General features: G+C 43.3%; 1 long non-coding RNA gene across 1 annotated transcript; it reads right to left on the reverse strand.

Annotated features, from left to right (window-relative positions):
- Nucleotides 1–12584: 12584 nt before the first annotated feature.
- On the reverse strand, nucleotides 12585–13776 carry LOC132829153 (uncharacterized). Its single transcript, XR_009646215.1, has 2 exons — nucleotides 13427–13776; nucleotides 12585–12924 (listed from the first exon to the last, which is right to left on the reverse strand). It is a non-coding gene; the product is annotated as an uncharacterized LOC132829153 (long non-coding RNA).
- Between the last annotated feature and the right edge of the window lie 2770 nt (nucleotides 13777–16546).

Genomic DNA, 16546 nt, shown 5'->3' on the forward strand with positions numbered 1-16546 from the left:
CTCCATACTGAATGTACAATGGATGGGCTGCTTATGTGAGTTGGATTGCAATTGTGAGAGAACTAAACATCTGGCAGTGCCTTTATTTTGCGTTTTCATTCTCGTGATTAGACCCTTCAAATCCTGACTCATCTGATTAGACCCGATCCTCTGGATGAGTCATGGTGACTGTTGTTACAGCATCAGGGTCTGCAACACGACGAATAAATGGAGCAGAGGCTGCAGAGAGGGGGTCTCCGTAAAATGGCATGAGGGAATCACTATCAGATCAGCTGTGCTCTGAGTTTATGGTGGGGCGGATTGTGTGGACTCATGAATGCAACTTATTCATCTATTTCTGTTTGCAACAGGCAAACTCCCCTTCTCTGCCAGTGCTCAAAGCTGGTGGGGAGTGAGTCACCTCCTGCTGTCCCTGCGTAACAGGATCCTGGGGCCTCACAAGCCTCCAGATTTCCCAGTGCCAGCCTCGAGCAGTTGAGTGACTCCCTCCTGCTCCTGTGTCCCAGTCTCGAGCAGTTGCGTGACTCCCTCCTGTTCCTGTTTCCCAATCTCGAGCAGTTGAATGACTGGCTCCTGTCCCTGAGTCCCAGTCTCGAGCAGTTGAATGACACCCTCCTGTTTCTGTGTCCCAGTCTCGAGCAGTTGAATGACTCCCTCCTGTTACTGCGTACCAGTCTCGAGCAGTTGAGTGACTCCCTCCTGTTCCTGTGTCCCAGTCTCGAGGAGTTGAATGACTGCCTCCTGTTCCTGCGTCTCAGTCTCGAGCAGTTGCGTGACTCCCTCCTGTTCCTGTGTCCTAGTCTCGAGTAGTTGAGTGACTCCTTCCTGTTCCTTTTGTCCTAGTCTCGAGCAGCTGATTGACTGCCTCCTGTTCCTGAGTCCCACTCTCGAGCAGTTGAATGACTGCCTCCTGTTCCTGCATCCCAGTCTCGAGAAGTTGAGTGACTGCCTCCTGTTCCTGTATCCTAGTATCGGGAAGTTGAGTGACTGCCTCCTGTTCCTGTGTCCCAGTCTTGAGCAACTGAGTGATGCCTCCTGATCCCAAGTTTGTGAAAATAGATGTCCTCCTCTTGCTACTGACTAACAGGCTCCAATCGCTCTCTGCTCACCTGCTGCTCCTGTGGAATGGACTTGAGGAACTGAATGGTCGCTTCACATTCCTTACAGCTTCTCTTGACTAATAGCCTTTCTCCTGTTTCTGTAAAATATCATCAAATTCTGAATGATGTATTTTTGTATTTGACTCTCAGTAATTGAGCAAACAAGCTGACTGACAGAATTCAGAACCTGAATAGCCTCTTCCTGTTCCTGTGTTATATACTCAAGAGTCAACAGAGTCTCAGTGATGTACAGCATGGAAAAAGACCCTTCGATCCAGTCGTCCATTCTGACCAAATATCCTAATTTAATCTCGTCCCCCTTGCCAGCACTTGGCCCATATCCCTCTAAACCCTTCCCATGCACGTACCCATTCAAATGCTTTTTAAATGGTGTAACTGTGCCTGCCTCCAGCAGCTCTTTTGGTGTTCAGTCCATAAACACAGCAGTCTCTCTTTGAAAGTGTTGTGCCTCATTTCCCTTTACAAATCTTTTCCCTCTCACTTAAACCTTTGTCCAGTAATTTTCGACTCGCCTATCCTGGTGTAAAGACATTGACTGTTTACCTTATCTATGCCCCTCATGATTTTATAAACCTCTTTAAGTTCACCCCTCAGCCTCAACACTTGAAGGTAGTCCCAGCCTATTCAAACTCTCCCTGTAACTCTAACCCTCCAACACCTGCAACATTCTTTTAAATCTCTTCTGCACCCTTTAAAGTTTGATAACATCTTTCCGACAGCAGGGGGACCAGAATTAAAGGCAATATTGCAAAAGTAGCCAAACCAATGTCCTGTACAGATGCAACATGTCATGCAAACGCATAGACTCAAAGCACGCACCAATAAAGGGATGATCACCAAGTGCCTTCTGTACTGCGCTATCTCCCTGTGACAGCACTTTCAAGGAACTGAGAACCTGCATCACAAGGTGACACAGTAGCTCAGTGGCTAGCATTGCTACCTCAGAGCGCAGCGATCTGGGTTTAATTCCATCCTTGAATGACTGCCTGTGTGGAGTTTGCACATTCTCCCCGTGTCTGTGTGAGTTTCTTCCCAGTGCTACGTTTTCCTGCCACAGTACAAAGATATACAGGCAAGTGTAGATTGGCCATGCTAAATTGCCACAAGTACCCAGGGATGTGTGGGCGAGGTGGATTAGCCATGGGAAATGCAGGCTCAGAGGGACAGAGTAGGGGTTTCTCCAGTAGGATACTGTTTAGAGGGTCGTTGTGGCCTCGATGGGCCGAATAGCCTGTTTCCTCACTGTAGGGATTCGATAATTTCAATTGAGTTCTCTTTGAGTGGCAACTTTTGACAGAACCCTACCTACATATCTTGCCCTGATTTGTCTTGCCAAAGTTCAACACCTCATATTTATCTAAATTTAACTCCATCCACCACCCCTCGGCTCACCTAATCAACTTTCACTTTGTTCGGAGATATAATTTTTCACTGTCGATTACACCACCAAATTTGGAATTATCTACAAGCTTACTGACCATACTCCATATTCTCAAATGCAAATGATTTGCATAAGTGACAAAAGGCAGTGAACTCACTATTGACCTTCGCGGCACACCACTGGTCACAGGTCTCCAAGGTCATTGAACAAATATCCAGTGTCAGGCCCTGTCTCCAATATTCAAGAAAATGTTGGATCTAAATATTGAACTCTCTCTGGATCCTAGGCAGTCTGACCGTGCTAACCAGTCTACCGTGTAGAACATTTTGGTTTTCTTACTGAGTTCCATAAAGACCACATCAACTGTCCTGCCTTCATCAATCATCTTCATCATTTCCTCAAAAACTTCCACCGAGTCAGTGAGATGTGATCTCCAATCTACAAAGCCTTCTTCAGTCCTTGTCTGTCCAAATGCGGAAACATCCTTTCTCTCAAAATCTCCTCCAACAATTTAGTCACCATTGATGTCAGGCTCACCGATCTATATTTACCTGGTTTTCCCTTCCTTTCTTAAATAATGACACTACGTTAGCAGCCCTCCAATATTTTGGCACCTCACCTGTGGAAATAAATGATGCAAATATATCAACAAAATGCAGAGAAGTCTCTTTCCTAGCTTCCCACAAATGTCTGAGATACAACTGATCAGGTCCCAAGGATTTGTTCACCTTTATGTGTTTTAAAATGTCCAACACGTCCTTGTAATATAGACAAGATATCACTATACATTTCCTCATTCTCTCGCTCTTGTAACTCCCTCCACATTAAATACTGAGGAGAAATGCTCGTTTCATTTCCCTCCCATCTCTTGAGGTTCCACATATAGGTAGCCTTACTGAACTTTAAGGTGCCCTATTCTCTCCCTAGTTAATCTTTTGCCATGAAAAGATTTGTAGAATTTCTTCGATACCTCGTTAACCTTATTTCTAAAGCCAACTCATATTCATATTTTTCTAGCCCGATTTGCCAATTGACTATATACTTACTGCCCTTATCCTCTGGGGATCCACTTGATTTCAGTTCTATTTACCTGATATCTGCCTCCTTTCTTACCTTGATCAGCGCATCAATATGTCTAGCCACCCAGCACTCCCTGCACTCACCAGCCTTGCCCCTCTCACTAACAGGAACACGTTGGCTCTGGACTCTCTAAAACCAAGTATTGATGGCCTTGCATTTACCAACCATCACTTTACCTGCAAATCGAGTATTCCTATTAGCCTTTCACAGGGCTCGACTAACACTTTCAAAATTAGCCTTGTTCAAAGTTAGAACCTTATTGTTTACATCAAGTCTTTCCTATTCCATAACTACTTTAAACGTAATATTTATGCGTAACAGACTTGAAATGTTAAATAAACTCTTCCTGCTCCTCTGTAACAGGCTCGAGAGGCTGCATGGGATCCTCCTGTCCCTGTCTAACAGCCACAAGACATTAAATGACACAGCAACCCCTGGATTACGAGAAGCCAATAAACTGTATCTGATGGAGGTCCATCCCTTCTCAGTTACAGAAAAAATGAATTCCAGGTGCCCTCTCAGTGACACCTCATACAGCTGCAGCGACAAATCCTTTTATTTTGAATGATTTTGTTGGCAAAATGTGCTAATATTCCAGAGTTCCACCTTTTCAAGTAGCAACAGGCCAATATTGGCTGAATTGCCTTCTCTTATCCCTCTGTAAGAGGTCCACAGGACAGAATTGCTTTGGCCTGTTCCTAAGCAGCAGTCTCAATGTTCTGTATCGAGGTCATGAAAGGATTTGATAACCGGGCATTAAAACCAGGAGTAGCCTCACACTGGTTAGTAAGTACCGTACTTTGGGTTAAGGCATCTAGAAACTTGCCCACCCGACCTTTTTTTATGTAGCCGATCTGTTATTTTATAACTGCTTTCTTTCATAAACAGAGTGGAACACATATAGACCCCTGCAGTGTTCTGTTAATACTCTCAGATACAAGGAAAAAGAAATAAAAATTGAAAGATTTATGGTCTATCTCTCAGCACCCTCATCCATTCTATCCAAAACCAGTAAATGTCCCTTTTATAGTGATATGAAAAGTGATGTATGGAACTGGTTAACTGATCCTATTTGTTCAGTGACTGTGATTAATGCCAATCTCGATGGATATTAATTATCCCAATGGAGGGTTCCCATCTTTTAATGATAATTGGGCGCCGTTCAATGTGTTATTCCATAACATAAGAGGGACCATCACCGACAGCACTGACAGGGATCAGCAGATCCAGAGAGAGGGGGAGGAGAGATCAGAATCTGAGAACATTAGACTGGAATGTTTCAACAATGGATCAGAATCTGAGAACATTAGACTGGAATGTTCCAACAATGGATCATAATCTGAGAACATTAGACTGGAATATTTCAACAATAGACAGGAGTTTATCCTATTATGTTTGGCGTATTTCTACATATTATTGGATGTCATTATCATCAAAGATCTATTACGCTCTTCGCATTATTCAACATTTTTATTATCCCTTCCTGGCTATCATTGGTGTTCCTGGTAAGTGTCACTGTCCATTTTTTTCTATAAACTAGTTATGACTGTATTACTGTTCTTTCATATAGTCTACACTTCTTGTCACTATTATTGTTCCTGTTAAAACTCTGAATCCAGATATTTACTCTACGGACCACAACTAACTACATCAATGAAGGTGTTCAATTACTGCCTCCCTCTTCTCTGGCAATGTTACTCATGGGTCTCTGTGTTGACCGACTCAGTTTCAGTAGATAACCGCAATATACTGTATCTTTGCCTTTGTAATTTAAATATTAAGAGCATGGAGGTCACTGCCTACTGTTCTGGTTACAAACTCCACTTCCTTCCAGTGTTTCCATCCCATGCCTGGCCAATGTTTGCAGCTGAAGCAGACGAGTCATAAATGTGGGAGATCCCTTTGACCATGAGCTGATTCCTGACACCATGCCCTGTCCACTTCTACTTTGAAATACTCACCACTCCACAATGTATCTCACTGACTTATTCCATCTCCTGTTTGAACTTTGAATTATAAACTACAGTCTTTAATTAAGTTAATAATCTGCTGCTGACGCTCCTGGCTTCAAACCTGTTGAAGCAAATCTGATTCGAACACACACCAACCTCCCATCCATCTGTCATTCATGTTCACGCAGATATATATTGCTATTTTTATGGCAATGCCTTTATTTTAACATTTTCAAACACTTTACCTCATCTGTCCATGAAAATTCTCTCGTTTTCTCTCTCTCTCAATTAAATAAAAGCCTGCCAGTTGTTCGTATTTAAAATAGTTTCCTGCATGTGCGTTTCTTCTCAATCATTGAGTTTCACATTCAACCACGCCAATCGCGAACGCGCACACACTCTCCCTCAGTCTCTGATGAACACACACACACAGATAGAGCAAACCTTCCCATTGTAGGCAGTCATGTGATGCAAGTATAGTTAGCATATGATAGTAAAGTTTGCAATGCTCTCCATACTGGGCAGTTACTGCAGTTTACTGAGCAACACACTAGCATGGTCTGCACAGCCCTCGATGCTGGGCTGTCATCTTGTCCCAGTTTATGTTGTTTGTGGTGTTCTGTCAAGCAGATTCAGAATTTGATGTAACAAACCATTTCAGATGATCTGACAATGCCTTTATTCAATGTTCTCATTCTTGTAATTTTACTCTCGAAGATCTCTCTTCTCCAGTTAGTCCCACTGCTGTCTTTTTCCCCATATTTCCACAACCTCCTCCCAGTTAATTAACTGCCTGTTTCTGTATTTAATGTGAATCTCTCTGTCCCTCTGTATCTTTCCCTGGCCTTGGGTTTTGTCTCCCTAGTGTATCGAGTGCTGGCATTGTGTAGCTCAGAAACAGTGAAATGGTGTGTGTCAGGCTGTTGTTCACTTCCCGGTATGTCCCATGTGATGGCCCATGGACAGGTGTGTTTCAGAAGTTATGCGACACATCCTTGTAACTTGGAGTGTACCTGTGTTTGCCAACTCAGGTGACCTTGCGATCAGTAACATAGTGAAGCTCATTGAGTAAAGGACCAGGCGTCTAAATTGTGTGAAAATGCTGTCACATTTCATTTTAAATGAAGTTATTTTCTCTTTTTTTTAACAAGAGATCTTAAAGTCCAAACTGCCTACTGTAAACGGCTCAAGTAAATAACTTTCAGGGTTTTTGGGTTTTAAATAAGTAGTAGTAACAATGGTCAGCTCGCACAGACCAGGCTTTCTAGTTTTTTCCTTATAGCTGTAAGTCATTAGGTGCTTGTGTCCCAGAAGGGTTGGAAGTTTTAGTAAATTATCCCTAACTGCTATTCTCTCTGAAGTTTCACTTGATGCTGTTCCCTCCTGGATTGGAGAACTGCATGTCTGAATGCACCTTGTTACCATGGGGTGTGTTTAGGTGATGTTAGTATATAGGAACAGTTCATTTGTAGAAGATACTGTATCCATTGTTCGCTTAAGGTTTCCAATAGTTAAGTTATTCTCAAATCCTCTTCATTTTGTATGGATTTTCATTACACTGTTTAAATATATTGTGTTTTAATTAATGGTGATTGGCTTGACTAGTAGCATCATATCTGGAACTGCCACTTCGCATCTGCCTTTAAAATAAGAAATTGTTGGCATCCAAGCGACTTTCTTGAAATAGTTTGAGACAGTCTGGTTGGTCTATAGCAAACTGGGGACTCTTGTCTGGTTCTAAATTGATAATTCCAAATTGGGTTTACAATTACAATCCCTACAATGTGCAAACAGGCCATTTGACCCAACAAGTCCACCCTGACCCTCCGAGGAGTGACCTACCCAGAAACATTCCTTTACCCTATTATTACACATTTTCCCCAACTAAGGCATCTAACCCACACATCCCTGAAAACCACAAACAATTTAGCATGGCCAATTCACCTGATATGCACATCTTTAGATTGTGGGAGGAAACCAGAGCATCCAGAATACTCTCATGCAGACACTGGAGAGGATGCAATGGAGACTATTGGGTTCAAAAGTCACGTATGGTAGTTGTTCCAGATGTTGAATTTTCGGTTGGTTTAAAACGTGTTTTGTGTATAAAGATTCTTTCAGTCACTGAGAGTTCTCTGCGTGTGGACGAAGTGAAGTTGGGGGTTTTACAAAAGGTAATGAAGGCAAAGCTGGAGGAATTGACAGACAAGCTGGAGTTGGAGTTGTGTTTGTCTGTGAGAAAATGAGAGATAATTACAGCGATAGCTCGGCAATGACATTTGGTGGAACCGCCATCAGACTCTTTGGAAATGGCTCGAATTCAATTTGAAATGAGGCGCCTTGAACATGAGAAGGAATTGAAACCATTTAAATTAAAATGAGAAGTAGAAATAAAAGAAAAGGAAATGAAGAAGAAAGAGAGAAAGAGAGAGAAGAAAACCAGAGATTTTCAACTTCAAAAGTTAGTAATTAGAGAGGAAAGTGGACATAGAAGTTGGAGATGAAGGTAGACAGTAGGTTGGAAAAGGATGATAGTGAGGATGAGCAATCCTTTAGTAGCCAAAAGCCTGATGGGGTTCTGTTTAAATATGCCCAGGCATTGTCCAAATTTGATGAGAAGGATGGAGAAGCCTTTTTAATTTTATTTGAGAAAGTGGCTAAACAAATACAGTGATCAGTGACCATGTGGATTTAGTTGATCCACCCAGAGCTGGTAGGTATTTGCATCCCGATCAGTGGAGGTACCTGGCCAGTAGGAGGAGGTGAAGAAAGCCATCTGAAGGGCATATGAACTTGGGCCAGAAGCTGCAGACAGCGTTTCTGGAATCTAAAACAAACCTCCCTCGTTAAGCGTGCATTGAATTTGAAAGAATCAAACAAAGTAATTTTGAAAGGTGGGTATTGGTATTAAAAACAGAGCAAAGGCTATGGCACTCTTAGAGAGATTCTTATTTTGGAGAAGTTCAATAATTCACTTCCTGCAGTCGTGAGAACTCGTGTGGAAGAGCAGAGAGTTACAACGGCAAGATTAGAAGCTGAAATGGCTGATGATGATTGGGTTCAGAAATCAAAGTTTGGATTCTGTGAGAGATGGAGAAGAATGTGTGATATCTTCTTGAAACATATACCTGTGAGAGTAAGGTTTACCGGCATAGGCCAGGAGTAGCAGGTAAAGAGGTTATAGCATTAAGCGGTACAGAAGTATGTAATTCTTTTATGCAGAGACATGAGGAGCTATGTCACTCAGAGGGAGTATTGGAGAGATGAGAAGTGCTCCATTATGTAACGTGCGGTTGGAGTGTCCAGTGGAAACATCAACAGATTTATTCCACAATGGAGAAGGAGGCCTTCAGCTTAATGTTGGCGTTACGACATTTCAGCATTTAAATTGCAAATAACATACATGAGACAAATCTTTATCACTGATCGTGACCCCTTAAAACTTTGGGGGCATTCAGGTGAAAAAATACCAGTCTGTTTCGAGTGAGCTTATCATTGCTGCCATTCAATTTGAAATTATACAGGTGACAGGGCGAGAAAACTAAGTTTTGGCACATTCTGGAGACATGGATGAAGAAAGACAAAGGCATTCTGTGGCAGTAGTAAAATGATTGAAATCGAATCTCGTTGTGAACATTTATATGCTCAGAGTCAATATTATATAGTCATAGAATCACAGAGTCATAGACATGAACAGCTTGGAAGCAGAAACTTCAGTCCAACCCGTCCATGCCCCCAGATATCCCAACCCAATCTCGTCCCACCTGCCAGCACCCGGCCCATATCCCTCCAAACCCTTCCTATTCATATACCCATCCAAATGCCTCTTAAATTGTATCAGCCTCCACCAAATCCTCTGGCAGCTCATTTCATACACGTATCACCCTCTGCATGAAAAAGGTTGCCCCTTAGGTCTCTTTGATATCTTTCCCCTCTCACCCTAAACCTATGCCCTCTAGTTCTGGACTCCCGACCCCAGGGAAAGACTTTGCCTATTTATCCTATCCATGCCCCTCAAAATTTAATGAACATTTATAAGGTCACCCCTCAGCCTCCGACGCTCCAGGGAAGTTAGCTCCAGCCTGTTCAGCCTCTCCCTATAGCTCAAATCCTCTAGTCCTGACAACATTCTTGTAAATCTTTTCTAAACCTTTTCAAGTTTCACAACATCTTTTCGATAGGAAGGAGACCAGAATTGCATGCAATATTCCAACAGTGGCTGAACCAATGTCCTGTCCAGCCGCAACATGACATCCCAACTCCTGTACTCAATACTATGACCAATAAGGTAAAGCATACCAAACACCTTTTTCACTATCCTTTCTATCTGCTACTAATAGAGGAAGATTAGGAGGTCTAAAACGAATCCATCTTTGTATATTGACAGATCATTTTATTAAAGGTGGAGTTGTGAGGATACTATCACTATAAAAAGGTTATTTTCTCTTGCTTTTTTTAAGAGAGGTTTTAAAGGCAGAGTTGCGGATCTGCTGTCTGAAAACAGTTTAAGTAAATAACTGAGGATGCCTTTAGGTTTTATTAAAACGGTGATAACAATGGAAGGGCAGTGGCCAGCTCTCCCAGACCAGGGTTTCACGTTTTGTTTTTAGCTGCAGCATTCAGAAGCTGTTGGAGATCCCAGCAGGGTTAGAAGTTTCCATACATGATCCCTAGCTGCCTTTCTCTCTGAGATGGTTGTCGATGTTGATTTCTCCTGGATCAAAAAACTGCATGTAAGAATCTGTATTTGAATTGATCTTTGTCCCAAGCAGTGTATACCAAGAAGGTACGGTATCTATTGTTTGTGTAAGTGTACCAACATATAAGCTCTCGCAAAATTTTCTTTTCTTTGATTGTATTTTAACTGAAGCATTTGAATAGATTATATTTGGCTTAATGTCGTTTGGTTTGACCAGTCACAACATATCGGAATGCACACTTCACATCTATATTCAAAATAAGGAAAGGTTTGGATCAAAGCGGCCTTCTTAAAATATTTTGCGGGGATCTGGTCTCATCGACAATACTTGTAGCTGAGGGGTTTCTGACTGACTCCTGTAATTGAAAAGTTAGTGGAGGTGCTGGGGATGGTTTGCTGGAGGTTGTGCTGTGAGCTGCCTCAGACATTCAGTGAGACCGGAGGATTTGGTGACCCAACCTTGGATGGAGCATGGGGACTGTGGTAACAGCATCTGGGTGTGTAACATGAACACCAAATGGAGCAGAGGCTGCAGACAGGGGAAGCTCTGAAACCACGGAGTGAGTGTGTGTAGGGAAAGGGATCTGCTGTATCCACTCCGGGTTTTCCAGGTGCAGCTTCCCAAGCTACACTTAACCCAGGAACAGAGTGTTGAGGGGATCTGGACTGAACAAGGAGCTGGTCACAGAGCGGTGTCACCTTCTTCAACACGACCTGCAGCTTCACACCAGGGGGAAGACGGTGCTGCCGGTGGCTATTAGGGTCAGGGTTTCATTCAGCTTCTGTGATCCGAAACTTTCCAGGCCGTAGTCAGTGACAGCTCCATCATCTCCCAGTATCTCAACATCAATGTCACCATTCGGTGATGGAGGATGTATATGGTGGATGAGGTCAATACATTGCTTCTCCCTCAGCGGGAGCTGCCATGTGTATCTTTATTTTCCCAGTATAGTGGGATTCCTGAAGGTGTACATGGAATCTGCAGAGTAGCCATTAAATGGGGAGAGGTAGAGGAACTGAAGGAGCTCTCACTCTATTAATGTTACAGTGTGTCCATGCACAATACATTATGTTGGTGAATACCCCTGTCCTGAAAGCAGCCACAGTTCTTTCATTCAGAAGCAGGCAGCCGTTCCCATCGTCTACGGGTCTCCATGTAGAAAGGAATAATTGTATCTTGGATAAAGGCCATCCCCTTGATACACATTTCAAAACACCATCCCCACCACCAACCAACCACATCAAAATATTCTATGTGTACGGAGAGCAATGTGGTCACTTAGAGTGTCAATGAGCAGACGATCAGGAATGGAGCAAAACCTTCCATGTCCGAACGGGTCTCAGTGAATCCCCCAATACCCAGTATCACTGAGTCCTGTAATCCCTCTCCATTTCAGTAACATACTGCCTTCCATTATTCCTGTAAATGAAATTACAGGTTATATTATGTTGTATTGCTCCTTCCAAATTATTATCCATTGCCTTGAACTTTCTGTATCTATTTGCAGACACTCCACCCTCTCTTGATAATTTAATCTCTTGCTTATCCAAGCGACATCACCAAACTCAGTATCTGGATATCTGTTCCAAACTCCTGATCATTGATATAGATTGTAAATAGTTGAGGTCCCCGCAGTGGTCACTGTGTGACTCCACTGGTGACATTCTGACAAACTGATTAAGACTGACTTATCCGGAGAGCCTGCTTCCTGTTTGATAGACAGTCCTCCCTCTATACTGTGTAACACGGTCGAAAGGCTGAGTATGGATGAGGAGCATCAGTCAGGAATTCAACCTCTCGAACCAGCTCCGCCATTGAATACAATCATGGCTGATGTTATCGCGGCCTCTGTTCCATTTTCTTGCTATCTCTCCATCCTAAGACATTTTCTTTGCAGGAATCAGTTGAGGGAACCATCTCTGAGCTCCTTCCAACATAACAATACACTTTCTTCATTGAGTAGAAAAGTTCTTTACACACTACTCCAGTGTCATCTCACTAAGATCCTGTACAGAGGCAGCAAAAACATTACCAGGGTGCTGAAAGGTTCCCACCCAGTTTAGAGCAGTCTCAGCTCTCTAGGGTAATACACAGCATTGTCTAAAATCATTGTCCTTCTCTACTCCACATGCATAACGGGAGATCTAGAGAAAATCTCACAATAATGCTTGAGAAGAGCATGAATAACATGGCGAGATGACCTCTAACATTAATTTTGTTTAGAATCTGACTAGGCGAGGTGCCAGAGTACTGGAGAACGATTAATATGATTCCACTTCACAGTAATCATGATTTGGAAATGCCAGTGTTGGACTGGGGTGTACTAAGTTAAAAATCACACAACACCAGGTTATAGTCCAACAGGTTTAATTGGAAGCACACTAGCTTTCAAAGAACCGCACCTTCTTCAGGTGATTGTGGGGGACAAAATTGTAAGGCACAGCATTTATAGCAAAAAATTACAGTATGATGTAACTGAAACTACACATTGAAAATTACCTTGATTGTTGAGTCTTTCATCTGTTCGAAAACCATGATAGTTTAGCTTCTTCCGTGTGTAAATCAAAAAACCTTTTTTTTAAAGTTGCATTCTCAGGTTAACTGTAACAATTGGGTTAGTTACACAATATGTAGAAGGTGTTAGCGCCCTGTGTTCTCTGTCTATGCCATGATTTTAGATCGATTCTAACCTAAAAAGTCAGATAACAGAGTTTTACTGTTTTTGAGCAAAGTGCAATGTAACTCTGCAAGTACAAATTCACCCCACAAAATGTATGTGCGCATGTGGGTCTTTGTGTCTGTCTGTGTGTATGTCTGTCTGGCTTGGTGGGGGGGGGGGTTGTAAGTGTGAGAGAGAGTGTACATGTGTGTGCAGTGATTGCAGAGTGTCTTACTTCAGTGAGGGGGTGCATGTGTGAGTGTGGTAGTGTGTATGTGTCTGGGGTGGGGGTTTGCGAGTGTCTGTGAGAGAGAGGGTATATGTGCCTGCATGAGTGTAGAGTGGTCTCAGTCTCTGAGAGGATGCATGTGTGAGTATGGGAGTGTGTGTGTCTGTAAGGGTGTGCGTGAGTGTCTGTGTGCGTGTCTGTGTATATGTGTGTCCGTGTGTATGTGTGTGTATAGGAGTGACTCTGTGTGCTTGTGTGTGTGTGTAAGTGTGTCTGTGTGTGTATATAGTGCAATGGTGGTCACCTGTAGTATGATGAACCCAAGGGCCCAGTTGAGGCCCTCCCTATGGGTACTGAACTTAACTATCAGCCCCTGCTTGGCTACTTTTCGCTGTTGCCTGTCCTGAAGTCTGCCTTGGAGGATGGTCACCCGAAGGTCCGAGGTCGAATGTCCTGTACCGCAGAAGTGTCCCAACTGGGAGGCAACACTTCTGTCTGTTGATTGTTGTGTGGTGCCCATTCATCTGTTGCCGTAGCCTTTGCTCGGTTTCCCCAATGTACCATGCCTCTGGGCGCTCTTGCCTGCAATGTATGATATAGACAATGTTGGCTGAGTCACATGAGTACCTGCCACGTACATGGTGGGAGGTGTCCTCACATGTAATGGTAATACCCATGTCCACATTCTGACACGACTTGCAGCGCCTACCATGACAGGGTTGTATGGCGCTGTCCTGAAAGCTGGGCAGCTTGCTGCGAACATATGATCTGTTTGAGGTTTGGCGGTTGTTTAAAGGGAAGCAGTGGAGGTGTGGGGAAGGTCTTGGTGAGGTGCTCATCCTCGTTGATAATGTGTTGCAGGTCACGAAGAACATGGCATAATTTTTCAGCTCCTGGGAAGTACTGAAAAACGAAGGGTACCCTGTTGGTTGCCACAGCAAGGTACCGTAATAACTTCCTTAGGAGATAGACACGTGTTCCCTATAACAAAGTGACAAAACCTGAACACAATACTCCAAGTGCGGCCTTACCAAAGTCCTGTATAACTGCAAAATGAATTCCCAACTTCCATACTCAATGTCCGGCCTGATGAAGGTCAGTGTGCCAAATGCCTTCTTCACTGCCCTGTCTACATGTGACTCCACTCTCAGAGAACCGTGCACCTGCATACCAAGGTCTCTCTGCCCACTACACCCCTTAAGGCCCTCTCATTCGCCGTGCAACTCCTACCTTGATTGGGATTCTAAAATGCAATTCATCACACATCTATATTAAATTCCATTTGCCATTTCTCGGCCCACTTCCCCAACTGATTAAGGTCCTGCTGCAATTTCTGATAAACTTCCTCACTGATCATGCTCCCAATTACTTTAGTGTCATCTGCAAACTTACAAATCATACCTTGTATAATCTCAACCAAATCATAGATAACAAACAGCTATGGACCCAGCCTCCAGTCTGACAAGCACCCTTCCACAAAACCCTCTGCTTCCTACCATCAAGCCAACTGTGTATCCAATTGGCCAGTTCCCCAGCATTCCACGTGATGTAACTCTCCAGAGCAGCCTGCCATGTGGAACATTATCAAAGGCCTTACTGATATCCATAGAGACTATGGTTACCGCTCGGCCCTCATCAACCTTCTTGGTCCCTTCATCAACGAACTCCAACAAATTTGGGAAGCATGATCTCCCACTCACAAGTCTATGCTGACTGCTCTGAATCAAACCCTGTGTAAGTAATGGGTGCAGTCAATGGTGGGCTGTCCTTCATTGTAGGATGATTCAAGTACATAAGTAATGCCATCTTCCTGCTGTTGTAGAGCCTTGCTGAGACTATGGTTGGGACACTCCCTACGGATTTGATCTCCTTTGTAAGGAATGATCTCCTTACCACAGACACGGGTGGTGGTATCACGAGGATAGAGTGAAGAAGCTGAGTGTTTAATCAGTACAGCTGTGAGAGAAGAAGAAACGGTGACGTTAAACACGAGGAGTGGCAGCGATCACTTACTTCCAAAAGAGACATTGACAGGGTGAGAAATTCCATACTTTACCAAGGATTGGTTGGTTTGATTTATTGTCATGTGTACCTCAGGACAGGGAAACGCTTTATTTATGAGCAGTGGAGGAAGATCATAGTAAACATGGCCAGACAGATCATAGGGTGGAAATAGACTTGGACAGAGTAAGGCACACAGGTTACACTGAACAGGATGTGCACTAGACAAGATCAACATGAACAAGATCAGCATTATTTGAACTTAGAGAGTCCATACATCAGTCTAACGTGACCTTCCTAATAGTTTATATGCCTACATTAACTCTCCCCACGTTATTGTGCAGCCGGCGAGTGAATCTGTACTGAACGTCATGTTGTTCACAATACACAACAGCAGCCACAATACCTTCATTCTGAAACAGGTAGCCATTCCCATCCACTTCCACGCTACACAGAGAACACCAGGCTGGCTTCTCGGAGGTGGAAGGTGCCTTCTTGTGACTTCACACAACACATATGGCTTCCCTCCTTACCGCGAGAAAATCACGTTAAAGTCCCACGTGTGTATCATGACAGACGGAGCTAAGAAGAACAACGTGGAGCAGTCTGTCTGTGCAGCCTCTGCTCCACTTGTTCACCATGTTAGAGCATCAGTTAGGAGACAGCGAGGATTGTTGATTCTGAAGATCAGAGTAGACAGTGGTTTGCTGGAAAAGCACAGCAGGAGAATCGACGTTTCGAGCATAAGACATTCATCAGGAATCAGCATCAATTACCTCATTCTGCCTATGTGTAAGTGCATTGAGGTGGGAATGGCCTCCTACTGTTCCTGTGTAAGTGACTCAAGGGACTGACTGGCTTCTTCCTCGTCCGATTGGACACGGCCAAGGGCCTGACTGGGTTACCCTGGTTCCTGTATGACAGCTCGATGTGCTGACTGGTGTGATGATGCTATAGCTTTAAGAGGTTATTTTGTTCTGGTTTCTTTTACGAGAGAGATTGAATGACTGTTACCAAGCTGGCTAGTTAGGACCACTTGAGTAAATAACTAGTGAGGCCTTAGGTTTATTTTAATGCAGATGGAATGGGTATGGTCAGCTCTCACAGATTAGGATTTCTGGGTTTTGGTTTCTCAGTAACATCAGAAATTATTGGGGTCTCCACCGAGTTGAAAACTTTAGTGAATGTCTCCTGGCAGCTACTCTCTATGGACTTTCTCTTGGTGCTGTTTTTAAATCCTGAATTGGAGAAATATTTGTGTCATTCAGTGTCTGAATATTCCTTTTTGCCAAGGGCTGTGTTCATGTGATTTTCCAGTATTGGAACAGTTCATTAGTATTAGGTCCTAGATCTATTATTCTGTTAACTTGTCCAATATAAATACGTTATTCTAAATTCTTCTTTCTTTGGTTTTATTTCATCT

This window comes from Hemiscyllium ocellatum, chromosome 28 (genome assembly GCF_020745735.1).
Source record: "Hemiscyllium ocellatum isolate sHemOce1 chromosome 28, sHemOce1.pat.X.cur, whole genome shotgun sequence".
In the NCBI taxonomy this organism is placed as follows: Eukaryota; Metazoa; Chordata; class Chondrichthyes; order Orectolobiformes; family Hemiscylliidae; genus Hemiscyllium; species Hemiscyllium ocellatum.